The sequence below is a fragment of the Trachymyrmex septentrionalis genome, unplaced genomic scaffold, assembly GCF_001594115.1.
Source record: "Trachymyrmex septentrionalis isolate Tsep2-gDNA-1 unplaced genomic scaffold, Tsep1.0 scaffold311, whole genome shotgun sequence".
Classification (NCBI taxonomy): Eukaryota; Metazoa; Arthropoda; class Insecta; order Hymenoptera; family Formicidae; genus Trachymyrmex; species Trachymyrmex septentrionalis.
Window position 1 is genome coordinate 11,873 of NW_017305476.1, and position 18,461 is coordinate 30,333.

An 18,461-nucleotide genomic window follows, 5' to 3' on the forward strand; every position below is an offset into this window, starting at 1 on the left:
GTTTCTAACCTCTATAGAAAAAATACTACTACTGCGACAAAAACGTGTTTTCGTACTGGAATAGTAGACACTTCCAGCTATCCAACGCTGCATTCGTTTCCCACCCTACCCCTCTAGGACGCCTTCTGCGCGCGCAGTCTCGTTATTTAATAGCCAGACCTCGTATGGCGAACATTTTGAATATTTATTGCAATAATAAAAAATTTGTTCCAAACTTTCAGTTTGACTTATTTTGGTTTATATCCCGACAATAATTGAATTTTCGAAAAGATGTTCTAATGCAAAATTATTCAGGATATTCCTTGAGGATTATCGATAAAACGAGTTAAAAATACTCCTTCCCATTTAAAAAACAATTTTTGTTATTGATAGTATGAAAAAGCATGACATTTTTTTAAGGTTATTCAAGGTCATCAAAGTTCTCCTTATTTATCTTACAATTTTTATAATAGGTGTAAGTACCCTAGTGAAAAAATTTCTCTAAATTTCTCCGAAAATTTTTTTTTCTGAAAATTTTTCGAAAAATGTTCGTATTTTTGGACACGTTGCAGAGCTTTTCAGAGAATTTTTCAGTATAATTTCAGAGATTTGTTAGAATATTTCAGTGATTTTTAAAGATTATTATAAAATTTTTTATAATATATAAATTATTATAGATTTTCAAAGATTTTCAATACGATAATAAAAACAATTATATTTTAAGATTTATAATTTTTATTTCTTTTAAAAGTTGTTCCATACAAGATATATGTAATGATTTTACTTGACATATTATATGTAATGATTTTACTTGAAATTATTTTGAAAGATGCACTTACCTAGTAGGATTCGAACCTGGGACCTCTGGATTATGAGTTTTCTGCGTTACGTGTTACACTTCTTTAATTAACAAGTGTGTTACTTATTGTTTATTTAAGTTTTAAAGACATCACTGAATTCCCGCAAACTTCAAAGACTTTCACACCCTTAAAAATGATTTCCAAAAAACTCTGAAAATTTTTGAAAAGTGAACAATTATTAAAATTCTATCTTCAGATATCACTGAATTCCCGAATTTCAATCAAGTTCATGAACTCTTAGATACTTTAAAGTTATTTTTTCAGAGAATTCGCTGAAAGTCTAAAAAGTAAGAAACTATGAAAGTTCTATCTTCTAAATTTAGGAACTTTTAGACACTTAGAAATGATTTTCAGAGAATTCGCTGAAAATCTCTGAAATGTGAGAAAATTCTATCTTTAGAGACAACACTAAATTCCTGTGTTTGAGCGAAATTCAGAGACTTCCAGACACTTGGAAATAATTTTCAGAGAAATCACTAATAATCCCTGAATTTCCTTGAAAAAGTCTCTAAATGTTATTGAAAATCTCTGAAAAATGTTTTCAAGCATTTGCAGTGAAATTTTCAGACATTTTTTCATCAGGGGATATTTAAATATATGTTTAATTGATAATTAAATGAATATTTAAACTTATTACGTCCGGACTCCACAGTTCTTTTCTTCGACTAAAAACTTTCGTCATCACCATAAAAATTATTAACCAGTAATACCGATAGACCATCTGTCACAATAGCGACGAGCCAAATAACATTTCAAGATAATAATCCATTCGGGACAGAACCGTTGGGTTAGATATTGGAACCAAGTGCCAAATAGGCGAACCTTATCCCGAGGAACGGGAAGAATAAATAGATTAGAATTATAAAATAAAACAGCAGTTGTGCGCTATAAATGACACATGTGGCTCGAACCTATTGGACATCCGGTAAATGGTCGATAACGAAAGTTGTCTTAGACACATACCCCTGTATCCCATTTCACAACCGATATCCCTAATCCTAATCCTAATCCTAGATTGGTCCAACAGCACTGTGCTCTGCACTCGGCACCACTAACTCGCCAATATAAAAAGAGAGGCCCTCCACGCGGAACGGCAGTCAGCAGTCAGAAGTCAGTAGTCAGCAGTCAGAACTCAGAAGTCAGCAGCCGTCAGTGATCAGTCCCAGTTTTCAGTTATAAATTGTCAGTCAATTATTAAAACGAAACTCTGCCGACTAGAACTGTGCTCGTTCAAACTCCATCTCCTTTGGACTCTGAACAAGAGTGACCGGAGTCTCCACATCCGAGTGGCAACCTTCCGTGAGGTGCTGGGACCAACAATTTCGGCTGCTAGATCCACCCACATCCGCAGAACAATAGTAAGTCTCACACACACACACGCACGTACGCACGCACGCACGCACGCACGCACGCACGCACGCACACGAGTATATATGTATATGTATATGCGTGTATAAGAGAACCAATCACTATAATTTATACTAAATTATAGTGCCGCGCCCGAACCGTCTTTTCAAAGGGTGGCTTCGAAGCCGGGCCTACCGGGAGGCACGGAGACTCTTGGACGAAGAGTACAAGAGATACCTCGGGAATTCACAAGAGCAGAGTCATCCGGCCGAGGATCGCTTACCACCACTACCATCCTCGTCACCACCGGCTCCGCCGGCTAATCAGCCTGAAGTTATACCTCCTCCGCCTCGAACACCTTCACCTCCTCAGCTACCTCCTTCCCCTCCGCCTCGATCTCCTTCACCCGCGTTTTCGGACGCACTTACGGAGAGAATCTTTCCTAATACTCCTCCACAATCATCCGATTCATCCCACCCAATTTCCCCCAGAAGAAGTCCATCTCCGACGAACTCCACGGACAGCGTGGAGTTCTTAGAAGAAATTCTTCCACCCCCACCTAGATCCTACTTCCGGATCCTAGAAAGTGACACCTTTGAGTTACTCATCACCCAATTCCCGCGGATTACTACCGCATCCATCTCTCAGGGGGCCTACACAATCGGCCTTCATTATTTCAATCCTGAGGAACTCCGTAATGCTATCACTGGTCAAACCTCAACATCCTGTATCCCCGTATTCCTCCCGAATTCCCCCAGTGCATTCCTAGTTCCAGTGAGATTCTTTAATAATCTTTTCCCTCCTTCCTCCGTTTCCATCCATGAAATATATTAAGCAAAACCTAGCCGATTCCCCCTCTAACACAATGTACATACAATGTATAGCCATTATAGTAGAATAGATAATACTGTAGCCGTTATAAAATAGTAGTAATGTATAAATTAGATATAATAATTACTTAACCGATTATCATACAACCGCGCGTTATCTTTATCTATTAGTTAGCTACAATAAATAATGTTACTAATTATTCCTCTCGCTCTCGTCATTTACTTTTAAAACCCGCCTAATAAAATCTCGTAATCATTAAACCTTGCCCTTTCAAAGCTCGCACGTGATCCATTCCCGAGTTAAAGGGATTTCTCTGACTCGAAATTCGGACCGACGATGGCATCGCTCGTAGGAAACAGGTGTCATAGCGTCTTTACGAGACGTTGACCCATATTCCGAAGCGGGCAATAAAAAGGGTGCGTTCGACTCGCAGTGTTTGCTTCCGGGCAAATACCTGCGAGACAAGAGTCTGATCGTCCTTCCACGCTCCATCCTTTCTACTCCCTTCTCTCTCTAAATCCATTTTTTCGGAGTTTGGACGTAACAATGTCGACATAATAAATTTAAATATTATTAAGTGTCAATTAAACATATATTTAAATATCATTTTTAAAGTACTAGAATAGCTGAAATCTTTTTTGGTAATATTTCAAAAGGATTCTTTCTGTAACATTTTAGCAACTTTTCAACAAGATCTCATGTGCAAGAATTGCGAACATATTTTTGCTATTCCAGAGCTGTCTCAGAAATGTTGCAGACATATTTCACAACTTTTATGAAATGTTTCACTTTTCAGTTGAAATATTTCTGAAATATTTTTGAAATATTTCTGAAAACTTTCGGTGCTGTATGAATTTTGGCTGCGTTCAGCAAAGAGAGCAGCTGTTGTAAAATTTTTCAATATTGATTTATATCTTTAGATCTATAAGGGACTAAAAGCATAAAAATCAATCATATTGAAAAAATTTATAACAGTTGCAAAGGTGCTTTCTCTGCTGAACACAGCCATTGCTACAATATTTCATGCTATAAGAATAGTTTTTGAGAAGGAAGATATCAATTACGAGTATTTGTGTAAAAGAATAAACAATCGGAAAAGAAAATAAACAAAATATGCAATGTATATATACAATATCTATTACGTTTTAATGATATTACATACTAAGAGTCTCTTTCACTAATTCCGATTAACACTAATCGATGACAATCATCACGACTAAGCGAACGTGAGAACTATAAATACAGTTTATCTCAAGAGAGGAAGAGAGAGAGGAAACGTTTTGATACATTAAATTGCTGTTGGCACTTCTGCGAGTTGATCGTCGATTAATTTAACTAAAAGTTGGTGAAAGAGATTCTGAAAGTTTTTATATTTTTATAATTGGATTAGTACATTGTTATAATTTTCAATACAGTAATATTGTGCTTTTATTTTCGATCAGTGGTGTTTGTTTGAAATTTGTATGTTTTACATGAATTCAATGTGACTGATTATCATTTCATGTATTTCCATTATTTCCGTCATTATATACAATAGCCACAGACTTCTATAAATAGACTTAGAAATATCGACTTCGCCTCCATGTTTGAAGACAGCGCCATATTTGTGTTCACTTATCATATGTATAAATTAAGACACTAGAGGTGCATTTTGTTTCACGCATGATACGCATGATGTATCTCGTATCCTACGGAAATAAACTATTGGAAAACCAAAAATCACTATTGAATTACAATAGTGCTTCTTCGATCTTTAATAGTGAGTATTTATTATCCAGTAAAGAAAGTCAGATTATTTGCAATAATTATTTCCCAATAGCTTTTAACGGAGTGATTATTGATTCCCTAATTAGAGATTATTTAGAATAATCATTCCCCAATAGTTTTTGATTGACAATGAGTGATTATTGACTTTCTAATCGGACCATAATGATCTACAGCGCACTATTTTAATAGTGTAAATATAATAAATTATATATAATTATATATAACTATTAAAATAGTGCGCTGTAGATCATTACTGACTTCCCACACATCATATAATATTGTAGTAACATTGCAGTGAGATTATAATATTGCAGTAATAGGTATTACAACTTGCAATGCAATATTACATAAATACTACTAAGATATCATACATAGCATGTAATATTGCAATAATATTGTTGAGATATTACAATGCAATACATTATTCTGCAATATTGCTATAATGTCGTCCAAATATTGCAGTGAGATACATTGCAATGCAGTGTTATCGCAATGTCGTCCAAATATTGCACACTGTAAAAAAACTTTTGTGTAAAATTACAACTATTATAGTAAGTAATTTTGAGACTCACTATAATAGTTGTAAACGTCCACACGTTTGTAAATTTGCAACATGCAAATACAAATGATTTCTTGGTTTGTAATTAAACAGATAGTGAAAGTACAATTACAGTATGTATGTGTAGTTACAGGAGCGATAATATGACAATACGAGTATATTTCGCACTATATATTATTATACATTTCACATCAATACGCGAAAAATTTCTGTTATATTACATAATATTACATAATATAAAATTTGAATAATTATAAAAAATATTCAAAATATCCTGCTATTTACGTAATTTTCTATATAAAATAACATATATTAAAAAATTTACATATTTTTTGTGGAATTACATAATTTCTGTAAAATTGCATGATTATTTATATTTATAGGATATACTAATCGTGTAATTTTTATATCTATTATGTGTGTAAATTTACGAAATTTTGTTATAGTGCAATACGACATATCGCAAAGTATAATAGTATTACTGCAATATTATTTAAATATTGCAATGTGATATATTGCATTGTAATATTACCGCAATATCATTCAATGTTTGAAATATAGTATACTGCTCTGTAATATTACAGCAATATCGTTCAATTATTACATTGCAGTTTATCGTATTGCAATATTACTGCAACAGCGTTGAAATATTACAATGAATTTTATTGCAGTGTTATTTTTCTAAGATATGAATAATACTATGTTTTGATTTATTACTAAATAAATATTAAATATTAAATGTAAAAATTAGGAATATAGATTGAACATAACAATGAATAAAAATAAGCTATATTGTGTCTTATACCTTATTTGTATTTATTACGGCTATGTAATATTCATTTACAATTTTTTTATTTCTCCAATATTCAATACTTTTCTTAATTTAAATTATGGGTGGAGCTAAATAATACATCATTGAAATATACAGGATGTTTGGAAAGTAATGATAAATCTTTCGTATAGGTGCAGAATGGACTAAACTGAGAAGAAAAGTCTTCTATCATTTTATGATTTTAGCAATAGTTAATAAGATATTAATCGCTAAAAATTGCCGAAAATTGGTTCTTCAATAATTTCTTATTCAAATACTATCAACTTTACAGAAAAACTGTAAGAGACAAAAATTATTTATTTACAAGTCGATCTTCCAAGATTCGCCGTTTAAAATACAATATATTATAATAGTAAGTTTAAAAAAATTAAGTAAAAACATTTATTTATGAATTTTTATTGTAAACAATAGTCTTTAAGATATAAGGATTTAAATATAACTATTCCTACAGTACGAAATATTACATCAATATTGCAATATTTTAATAATGCGCAATATTATAAAAATTGCAGCAATATTGATATAATATTGAATTTTTTATATTTTATTGAATATATTACAATAGTATTAAAAAATATTTTATTATAGAAAATATTGCAATTTACTGTTGCAGTGTTACAATGCAGTTATATTTAGAGAAATATTACTTACATGTTGTTTTAAAATTATGCAATATTTCAATAATTATTCCATTTTTATTACCTAATTGCTAACATATTATTGCTTAGCATTATATTATATTTCAAAATACATACGATAAAGTTATGTTCAAAAAATATTAGGGGGCTAAGAAAGCATATCCAAAAAGGTTTGGGAATCTCCAGGAGACTCGCCTATTCAACTTATAAGAAGCAATATTCACGTACTCCATAGAATCTTCTCCTTACAAGCATATCCCTATCGTGGCGGGACGCTTATTTATTTAATTGTACTATTGCAACAATATATTGCAATATTTTTTACAAAATTAAAATTACATTATTTTGCAATATTGTAGCAATATTTTCAATAAAATATAATAATTTTAATAGTGCCGCAATATCGTTACAATTTTTGTAGTATTGTGTATTATTGAAATATTGCTGTGCATTATTGAAATATTGCAATATTTCGTGCTGAAGAGGTATGTATGCGGCCCAGCCATGCTAAGAGGGACACGCTAAGTAAGACTCGTAAGAAGAAAACAGTACTGCAGTCCTATATAAGAAGGAATACACAAATCGAATTGGCTTGTCTGCCGGAGATTCTCAACTTTTTGGAAGTGCTTTCTAGGCCTCCAAATGTTTATTTATCATGACTTTATCATACTTATCATACTTTAAAGTGTAATATATTAGCAATAATACTTTAGCAATTAACAAAACTGGATTAATTATTGTAAAATATCAGAATGTTGCAGCAATATGGCAGAAATATCGTAGAAAATATTTCTGCGATGAATTTTTTGTCAACGTTAATTATTGTAGCGATATTTGTACTATAAAATATTACTGCAATATTACTACAGTATATATAAATACTAATAGTACATAGAATAGTATTTCTATCTAATATTGCAGTAATATTACATAGTATAAATATTAGGGATGCACCGGATATCCGAAAAGTATCCGGTATTATTCGGCACTTTTTTACTATCTGACCTACGTAACTGACGAGGTAGCCGGATATCACTATTATCCGGGGAAGTATCCGGTTGAAATTTTATATCATTAAATGTTGATTTTCTTCTTATATAAAAATTCTAAAAATAAGTATGCATATTCATGATGTTATAATATCTTATACATTGTTGCAACATTACAATTTTTTTCCCTATAGACTTTTTTTTTTAGAAGATACTTTCTCAAAATCCGGTTGGATATCCGGAAAATATCGGATATCTGACTCTAAGATATTGCCTTCTCGGATATCCAATGTTACATTGTGCCCGGATATCCGATATTTGGTATCCGGTAATTTTACGATTCGTTGCATCCATAATAAACATCGCTACCATCGCAGAAATGTCTGCAAAAAATTTAATATTTCATAGTAATATTTCTGCGATATTTTTGCCTTATTGCTGCAACATTATGATATATATATTACAATAATTAATTCAATTTTATTAATTGCTAAAGTATTATTGTTTAATATTATACGCTAAAGTACGTATGATAAAGTCATGATAAAAAAACGTTCGGAGACCTAGAAAGCATTTCCAAAAAAGGTTGAGAATCTCCAGGAGACACGCCAACTCGATTTGTATATTCTTTCCTATAGGACTGCTGAACGTTTTCTTCATTGCAGCAATATTTCAATATTATAAAAATTGCAGCGATATTGCTGCACTAATAAAATTATTATATATTATAATATTTTATTGGAAATATTACTACAATATTGCAAATTATAATTTTATTAAAAATCGTATTATTTATCTTAAAAAGATAGCACTGTAATAAAATGCATTGTAACTTTCAACGCAGTAATATTGCAATGCGATAAACTATAATGTAATAATTGAACGATATTGCTGTAATATTATAGGACAATATATCACATTGCGAGCATTGAATATTGTAATAATATTACAATGCGATATATCACAATGTAATATTTCAACGATATTGCAGTAATACTTCAGTGTAATATATTATATTGCAATATTTTTGGATGATATTATGGTAATGCTGTCTTGCGATATATCTCACTGTAATATTTAGATGACATTGTAGTAATATTGTAGAATATCACATTGCAATATCTCAAAAAAATTATTGCAATATTACATTGTAATACATCGCAATGTAATATCTTAGTAGTATTACGTAGTGTATTTACGTAATGCATTGCAAGTTATAATATTACTGCAATATTGTAATCTCACTGCAATATTACATGCTATGTGAGTTAGAACTATCCACAATAATGACTATTTAAATAATTACGTATTTAAATAAATTACACTTAATTATAATTCATTAAGCCTATAATCGAAAGACTATAATGCCATATCAGTAATCAAAGTATCTGTAATAGTCATTCTTGTAGTCAAACTATTCGTCGGACAAAATTAAATTAAAACAAATTAAATTAAAACTTTTTGAGCTTTTTGGCAATATCTATTGACCAGATATGTTGTAGTTATACATCTATAAACATTTAGAATTCGTGGGTCATCGGAGAAGCAGTTCCCATACGGTCGCAGAGGTTAAGCAACACTAGATGAGGTACAGCTTTGGATGAGCGTTGGAGAGCATCGTGCAATTAAATCCCGATAATATAAAAAAAAAACATGTAAAATTCGGTAAATGGCTTTATTGTTTTTCGAAGTATTCGCCTTTAAGATCGATACATTTTTGCATACGCTCGAACCAATTTTCGAAGCATTTTTTCCACTCTAAGGCTGTAACCTCAGAAATCAGTGTACGAAATGTTTCAACAGCTGCTTCAGGCGACTCAAATCGCTCACCACGCATCTTATTTTTAATGTTTGGGAAAAGAAGTCATTAGGTGATAAATCAGGTGAATACGGACAATGAGTCATCAATTCGACATTATTACTGGATAAAAAATCAACGGTTGACGTGCTGTGTGACAGCTGGCGTTGTCATGATGAAGGATGATACGATGATTTCGGTTTGTTCTACGCAATTCATTTATGACTTCTGGCAAACAAATTATTGTATACCAATCAGTATTTACAGTCCTTCGATCCTATAAAGCTCTCTAAAGGTTGTCACATATCCGGTATAACCGAAGAAACAAGCAATCATTTGCTTGGCACTGCGTAAACAAACAACTTTTGTTGGTTTCGGTTCATTTTGAAATACCCAAACAGTGGATTGTTGTTTACTTTCAGGCTCATACGAATAGATCCATGTTTCGTCTCCAGTAACGATGTTGTAGACCAAATTTGACCGACCTCGGTTGAATTTCTTCAGCATTTCTTTGCTCCATTTAACACGAGCCTATTTTTGAGTTTCGGTCAAATTGTGTGGGATCCAACGAGTGCAAAGTTTCCGTACGCTCAAGTGATCATGCAAAATCGTATGTATTGCTTTCATGTCAATGCCTAAGGATGCCTGAATCTCGCAGTATGTTATATGCCGGTCTCGCTCAATCATTTCACACACAGCATCAACATTAGTGGCAACAACAGACGTGGATGGACGACCTTCACGGAATTCACTAAGAAAGGTACGTCCACGCTGGAATTTGGTAAACCAATTATAAACAGTCCTATTGGATGGTGCTTTATTCCCAAAAGCCAAATGAAGTCGATCGATGCATTGTTTCGGAGTTAAATGACATTTGTAATCGTAAAAAATCATTGCCCGAAAATTTTCACGCGAAATTTCCATTTTCTTACAAAATAACTTCTTTTAAAATACTTTAAAATACTATGCAAACAAAACTAGTTGGCTTGGGTACAAACTGTCAATTGAATTATAGGTTAAAAACGTCTAATTTTACGGATATGATAGTAGCAGAACGTTGGCGCCACTGGAAATATTAGATTGCAGGAACTTTTCCAGCAGCCTACGTATTTATTTTAACATATCTATATCATAACACTGAATTAATTAATTTTTCCAATAATTATCTGAATAATTTTTCCAGTAATTTAATAGTAGGTCTTCTCAATAGTTCTTCTCGCGAAAAAACTACGACTGAATAATCAAATAGTTACATTAATAGTTCATTTTCGTAAGGGTTATTATGACAGATTTTCTAACCAGAATGATCGTCTACTTTAAGGATTAATATTTCAGTTTGTGAAACAGAGCGACACTTTTTTCTTGTCAAATCTCGATTTTTACGCAAAAACGCATCGATTCAGTATATTTTTATCAAAATTTGAGGTGAGCGGGCTTTTCTTAATTAACATTTACCTTTGTCACTAATCGTACTTTACTTAACAATCAAGTGGAACCAAAATGGCAGATGAAAATACCTACATATCTAATGCTTTAATAGAGGGACATGAGACCATGTAAGTGAGGCTAGAATAAATATTTTCTGTTAATTTTATCAAAATCAGTGAGTAAGGTAAAATTCTTAAATATTTCTCTTAACTTTTATATCTTATTTTATTTTTTTCAGTAATATAAATATCAATGCACGTATAGAGGATATGTTGGTCCCGATATTTTGCCTCTCGCACCGTTCTGCTAAACCCAGCGTATACTATAAAAAGTATACTATATATGTTGAGTCTATCTTATATGTCTATTGGGCCTTCAACAATATGACCAATAACAGTTGTCAATTTTTAGGTTCTGACTTCTGATTTATGACTAATGGCTTATTGTAGAAGGCCCATTAGATTTATTCCAATATTATCTCTATACCATAACATTTTACATTTATTTATTTTTTATAACATTAATGAAAAAAAGAAAGAAATATTATTTAAAGTATAAAGCAATAATTTTCTTACTTATTGCAAAATTTTACAAATTGATCTTAACAAAACATCCTTTGTTAAATTCTTATATTTTCTGTTTTTTTGTCAAAACTAAATTGTTCACTATCTAACGCTATTGATAGAGAATGATTTGATGTCGTAATTCAGATTTAAGAGTGGTCCTATATTTGGTTTTTATGAAAAACTGTTCAAATAAAAATTTTCGAAATTTTCACAACATCCAGATATTGCAGCATGTTTCTCTCTCTCTCTCTCTCTCTCTCTCTCCTCTCCGCTTTTCCCTGTCTCTTCTTGAAACTAATAAAATCATTCTGTTTGTTTCTGTCGATCTGCTTCCGTCGATAACTTCTATATAACATTTCTAAGTCCATATCTCTTAACCGCAATGAAAAAATTCAACGGAACTCATTCCACATGCCTATGGATTGCCACTTCTTGTTAGATATTCTATTATTACTAAAAATCACAATTTATATAATTGATAAGCGCTCAACTAACAAATGAGACAAGACCGACTCTACATTATTCCACATAAATTTGTAAGTTTCCTTTTCTACCGAAAATGGTTCTGTGAGAATCGAAACATACGGAATTTATTTATAATGATATTTGATTTGATTTGAATAAATAAATAAAATAGAATATTTGAATTAACAACATACTAGACTTATTGCCCTTGTATATAGAGTTTTATGTAATAAAGACTTCTTTATAATATGTTATTATAATTTTCCAATTTCAAAAGTCATTTTTTTTAGGGTAAAAATCTTATAAAAGTTTTATTATTGATTTTATTAATTTATTTTTAAAAAATAATTCATTTTTCTTAGTTATATTGTTAGTGCGAAGACACTCGATATAATTTGTATTATTTAGACATTTTTTAGACAAGATGGATAGTATAACATATCGTTCGTATATATTTTACGAAACGCATCACCGTCGAGAGATACGTTCTTATTGCTTACGTATCTCGATTCTATTTTCCAGCCTGGAAAATACACTCGAGAAGCTGCCGAGTCTTGAGATATTTAGCGCAGTTGGCGCAGCGATCGTGCCGCGCCATGATGGACTGCATTCAACAGCCTGATATTTATAGATTGTTATAGATGTAGGAATATTGGCGAAGCTTCTTACGAATCTGCAAAAGCTTTCGGTATCAATAACTGTTTTTTACGTTCACTTCAGCGTCTGTCTGATGACCGTTGGATCCGATTTGACGAGCATGATGGTGCGGTAATACATTATTACAACAAACACTACGACGAAGACGATGAGGATAACGGTATTCTTGAGTACGGCGTATAGCGAACATCTCGTCGGCTGGTTCCGCCGGGAAAATCACAGGAATTCTAATGTAAGATCCGAGACCAGCTGTGCCACTCGCTCGAGTCTCGCTCGAATCAGATCTTTATTAGTTCCGTCGTAACGCGTTTCTCTCCGCTTGGTGTCGTGTCGTGTCGTGTTTTTGGTAACGTTGCTGTTTGTCGTCGTGATGAGCCGAATCGAGAATGCTAACAACGCCAACCGTAATGACGTGATCCATTATCCTTTGCTTGCCTAGAGCCATGGAAAGTGAGAGAAAAAAGGAAGAAAAGAGGAAAGGAATAATACTTTCGTCGTATTTTTTCGCGAGTGGTGAGTGATAGCTCGAAATCGGAGACACACCGTTCGACTTATAGAAAGTTACATGCACGAGAGAACTTTGTGGAATGTTTTCTTGCCGGAAATGTGATTCCCGTTGGCAGTTGAGGTAATGTAAAACGAAGATTTGCTTTGGAGAACGAGAGAGATTACCTTAATAGTTGTGAATCATCTTGACAGCGCGCACCTTTTTATGTGCTGTTATCGAGTTTATGCTTCGAGATAATTCTCCGCAATCCTTTTTTTTCTCGTAATCACTTTGCGAACATTTTCTATGATTCTTAACTCTTCATCGGCAATGTTATCCTCTTAAAACACAATTTTTTATTGTGAATTTTAAAGAAAATGGGTACATAGCAGAGTTCGGTATTGCCTTCTAAAAAAATATACAACTAAGGTGCATTCTACTTAACACTCGCAACGCTCATGGGATTATTTTAACCTTGTTGTTTATCAAATATTAAACAAGGACAAACGATGCTCGCGAGCATTGCGAGTGTTAAGTGGAACGCAGCCCTAGTAATGTTGTGTTTATACAAGGACGTCAATATTTATTAGTTTCGTTGCAAAGACGAATAAAAATCGTGTCCTTAACGATCTGCATTACAGATAACGTAAAGTTTTGTACAAATAAAAGTTTGATATTTTTTTGTGTTTTACATCTTTCTGACCCTAATTTTAATAAGAACATAAGGATTTTATTAGATTTTTCAATTTTATATCATTTTTTTGCTTATCATAAATTAATATTTGTGAAGATATCGGACACATATATATTTCACGAAAAAAAATATATATATAATATATAATATATATAATAACGTTACTCAAAATTTTGAAAAAAAAACTTCTTTAGAAATACTTGATAAATTAGAGGAATGTAAAAGAGGTTTGTTTCATCATTGATCAAATAATAGGAAAATTATATATTGTACCTTATATAGCAAATCGCTAGCAAGGAGCATTACACATATTATTGTATAGGCTGTGCTGTACTTTATTTTTATTTTGGATTTTTTTATTCATTTTGGTTAAAACAAACAAAATTTAATAATTAATCCGATAAAATTAATTTTATTATTTTTTACTCAAAAAAGGATTTGATTTTTTAATCATATACATTTTTATTTTTAGGTACACAAGTAATTCAACTTTTTAAAGCTAATATTATACTATTTTTTTTAAATATATTTTCAATTATTGTAGTTTAAAAAGATTTTTTTTATTCACTCATATAAAAGTTATAAATTTTTAACCGACATTACGTTTTTTAAAACTTTTACATTTAAATTAGTAAAAAATATGTAAAATACAATCGAGTTTTTATCATATTAAAATCTTGTTAAAGGCTCACAAGTAGTTCACAAGATTTTTTTCAAATTTTTATAAAATCTGGAATAATAAAAACATCTGCTGTAAAGACGCTCCATTTTGGCAACAAAGATTGTACATTGTCAATGGAAAGTTAATAATCGACGTATGAAAATCACTCATTAAATATTACATATTCTTTCTTTCTTTTTTTTTATAATAAAATAAGCAGATCGACAAAACATTTTTTGTATTTGTTCAATATTTTGTTGGCCGATACAATTAAAACCACTTAACTTTTTATAAAGAAAGAAGAATAATTAATGGGAATTAACACCGCGCCGATGACCTTGACATATATTGTCAAAGTGAAGGTCATTGGGGCGTCCATCGGTGTCCATTAATGCCTTGAGCGAACTTCAAAAGGTTTTAGGTGACGATCACTGATCGTTCAAAAGTTATTAATAAATAAAGTTTAAAAAGTAATATCTTATTTCTGTTATATACTGATGGCTGTACGACTTTCCACGCGTAACGAGGACTACCCCTCCTCACCCCTGTATAAGGGCGTACCGACTTTTCATACAATGAATCTTGCTAGTGTGGACAGTCTAACATGAAAAGGTATCCTTTCATGCTGACGCTTGACGCTAATTTTTGACGTCAAAATAAGTCATATGATAAAAATTGATGAATATCAAGCATCAATTTTGACCTATTTTGGTGCTGAAAATGGGCGTTGAATGTCAAGCAGCGGAGTAGCAACCAATCAGCAAGGCGATATTTTTTATGTCACTGTAAATATCGTCTCGCTGATTGACGCTTGTTGCGTCCAGGTATTAGGCATAACGATTCTAAGGGGAAGAAGTAGGATGAACCTCCCTACGCGTGGAAAGTCGAATGCCCCTAAGCAGGGAGAAAAGTGAAGTGGATCTCGTTTTGCATGAAAAGTCGTGTGTTCCTAATCATAGGGGGTAGGTGAATCCTTTCGTGTAGAAAGTTAAACGCTCTAGGCAAGAAGGATATAGGATAGTTTTTAATATTGTATATAATAGAAATATAATATATATAAGATATAATCTTTTAAACTTTATTTCAATACATTAACATCTTTCTAATATGATGCCTGATCGAGCATCAAATTATTATTAAAAAATTGTCTATTTAATTTAATTCGTGATATTATTACAATAGTTTAATTGTTCGTTTATAAATCCGGAAAATCAATTCGGCGTGCAGTTTGAATGACTACGAATATGGTATAATGTATATGTATATGCATATATATATATATATATATATATATACACACACATATATATACCTATACTGGTATATTTATAATTCACATTGAATTATTTAAGCATTAAAAATTCAGCTTCGACCGTTATAGGTTTTATTTCTATATTGAATTTAATTTCTAGTATTGAATGTATACTCACATGTGCAGTTTAAAATAAAGATTCTTAATATTGTTTGTTTATTTGTTGATAACTTTTGAATGAACAGTGACCGCCACCTTTTAAAAGTCACTCAGGGCATGACTTCGACAATATATGTTAAGGTCCAGGTTATCGGCGAGGTGTCCATTAATTCAAATAATTATTAAAAAAATCTATAATATAATGTTATGTAAAATATACTTTTTGCTTTATAAAAAGAGAAAAGTGGAAATTTAATATCAAGACAGTACAACTGGTGTGAATAACCAGCATGAGTTCCCAATGCAGTGGATTAATCCTTAAAAAATGCACATTAATGCACGGAAATTTTTAATTCTTAGAAAGACTTTGACATCAAATACGAATTAACTTATTCATTTGTCTCTTTTTGCAATTTTTTCGTATTTTTACGCATTTCATAATTGGTTTGTATATTATGTTTGGCTTTTATGTTCCTGAGACATTAATAATGTAATTATTTTGTATTAGTATAAGTTATAAATATCAATCAAAATTAATACTTAAAAAAATTATTAAAGGAAAACGATAAATAAAAACATATCCTGAAAATCTGTATATTAATGTTTTTGAAGTCGCTGATTTTAAATCTGTACTAAAAAATGGAAAGTTTAAAACATCACATCTGTAGTAAATAAAATAACTAAAAATTTTGAACAATTATTTGTATGAAAGTGTAACCTTATATTTGCGATATATTTATATTTGAGACTTCTAGCTATATCTTCGCCATTAATTCTCGATTAGAAGCAAAACATTTTATTAAAATGTATCAAAGATTTCTTCGGTATTAGAGATTGTCAATTTTCCAATATTGACTGTAAATTTGAAATCAGTTGCCTATTGTGTATAAGCTGTATAATTAAATTTTTTTGATTATCTTTTTTTGAATTTGTTATTTTGACTTGTTATATTTTGCTTAAAATTCGCAATTAGCAATTGCACCCCAAATATTCCTAGACTATTAGGCATACATTCTGAAACTTAACCAAATATAGATATTACAAAAAAATTCTGCAACAAAAGATTAATCGATAAATTTAATCGACGAATTATTTAAGTAAAATTTCTAATATAATTCATTATCCCAAATTAAATCTTTTTCTATATGTTAACCATTACAAATATGTTAACAAATATTAATAATCTTATAATGTAAGATGTTGATGTAAATTTTATCAAAATAACGTAAATATTTCTTGGTAAGTTGAATATATTGATCAAATTATAACTTTGATTAAAGTCATTTTGAAGAACGAAACGTGTTTCTTATTAAAAAGTTTTCTCGTGATTTAAAATTTTTTCAAAAATATAATATCACAATCACATGCACGATCGCTTCTTGTCAAATATAGATAGAGCGGGACAAAATGAATTGATATTTAGAAACACATTTTTCGCGTAATACCTGCCCAGGTAGCAAGATGTCGTCTATTTAACATCATTAATTAGTTATTCTTATAACAAATTTGACGTTTAAAATGATACCCAAACATCATAAAAATGATGTGGATTTGTCACAAGTACATAACGTCATAAGTCGACGTAAAAAATACGTCATTTTTTTCGTGTTATTGATGATAGCAAGTCATCCATTTGGCGTCATTAATTAGTTACTCTTATGACGAATCTATGGTTCCTGAAACGAAGTGAAAATTATAAAAATGAACAAATTTGTTAGATGTTGAAATTACAAATATTCTAGTAAATTCAATTATTTTTATAATTTTCATCTCATTTTAAGAACTATAATAAACTCCTTGACATCTAAACATCGTAAAAATGACGTGAATTCTTATATTTCTTCATTCACATAATACCATAAACATCAAAAATACATAATTATTTTCGTGTTATTAATGGAATAAATGTATGACATTATTAATTGATCATCAATAATGTTACTAGTACATCGACAATTGGCCATTTATTCGACGTCATTAAGTATGGCGTCATAAATAAATAATGTCACTAATTAGTTAAAAAGATGACGTCATTATTACATCTTAAATAGGTCGTATGACATTAATAATTTAAAATGATAAACTATCCACGTCAAAATAACGACAGTTTGCTATCTGGGTGGCTATTTGTTGCCTTCGCGCAAATTTGAAGTAGCGCTAATGAATTATTTTTCTTATACCAGAATGAATTGGTAGTATGTTGACTAGTGAAACGATTGGCTATATTTATAAATTTGAATTTTGTGTACGAACTTTTTCGCATTGAATCGTGTTTACTCTGATCATTCTGTATTAAATATGATGATTGTTTCGCATAATTATTATTACATCAGTGACAACATTGAATAGTTTATAATTGTAAGTAATTTAAAGATAATAGTTAATAAAATTTTTCAATAAATTTTTTAATTAAAAAAAAGATAAAAAATTCTAGGAATAACATAAATTACAAAAATATAATTGCCAATTAGAGTCAACATTAGGTGCGAATT

At 31.0% G+C, this 18,461-nt stretch overlaps 1 protein-coding gene across 1 annotated transcript in view; it reads left to right on the forward strand.

Moving 5' to 3' along the window:
• Positions 1–12,558: 12,558 nt before the first annotated feature.
• The window catches only part of LOC108749752 (protein kinase C-like), a 53,341-nt gene continuing 47,438 nt past the window's right edge, over positions 12,559–18,461 (forward strand). Inside the window, exon 1 of the mRNA XM_018488685.1 lies at positions 12,559–13,344. The gene's annotated coding sequence lies outside the window, so the exon portion shown is untranslated. The remainder of the gene's footprint in view (positions 13,345–18,461) is intronic.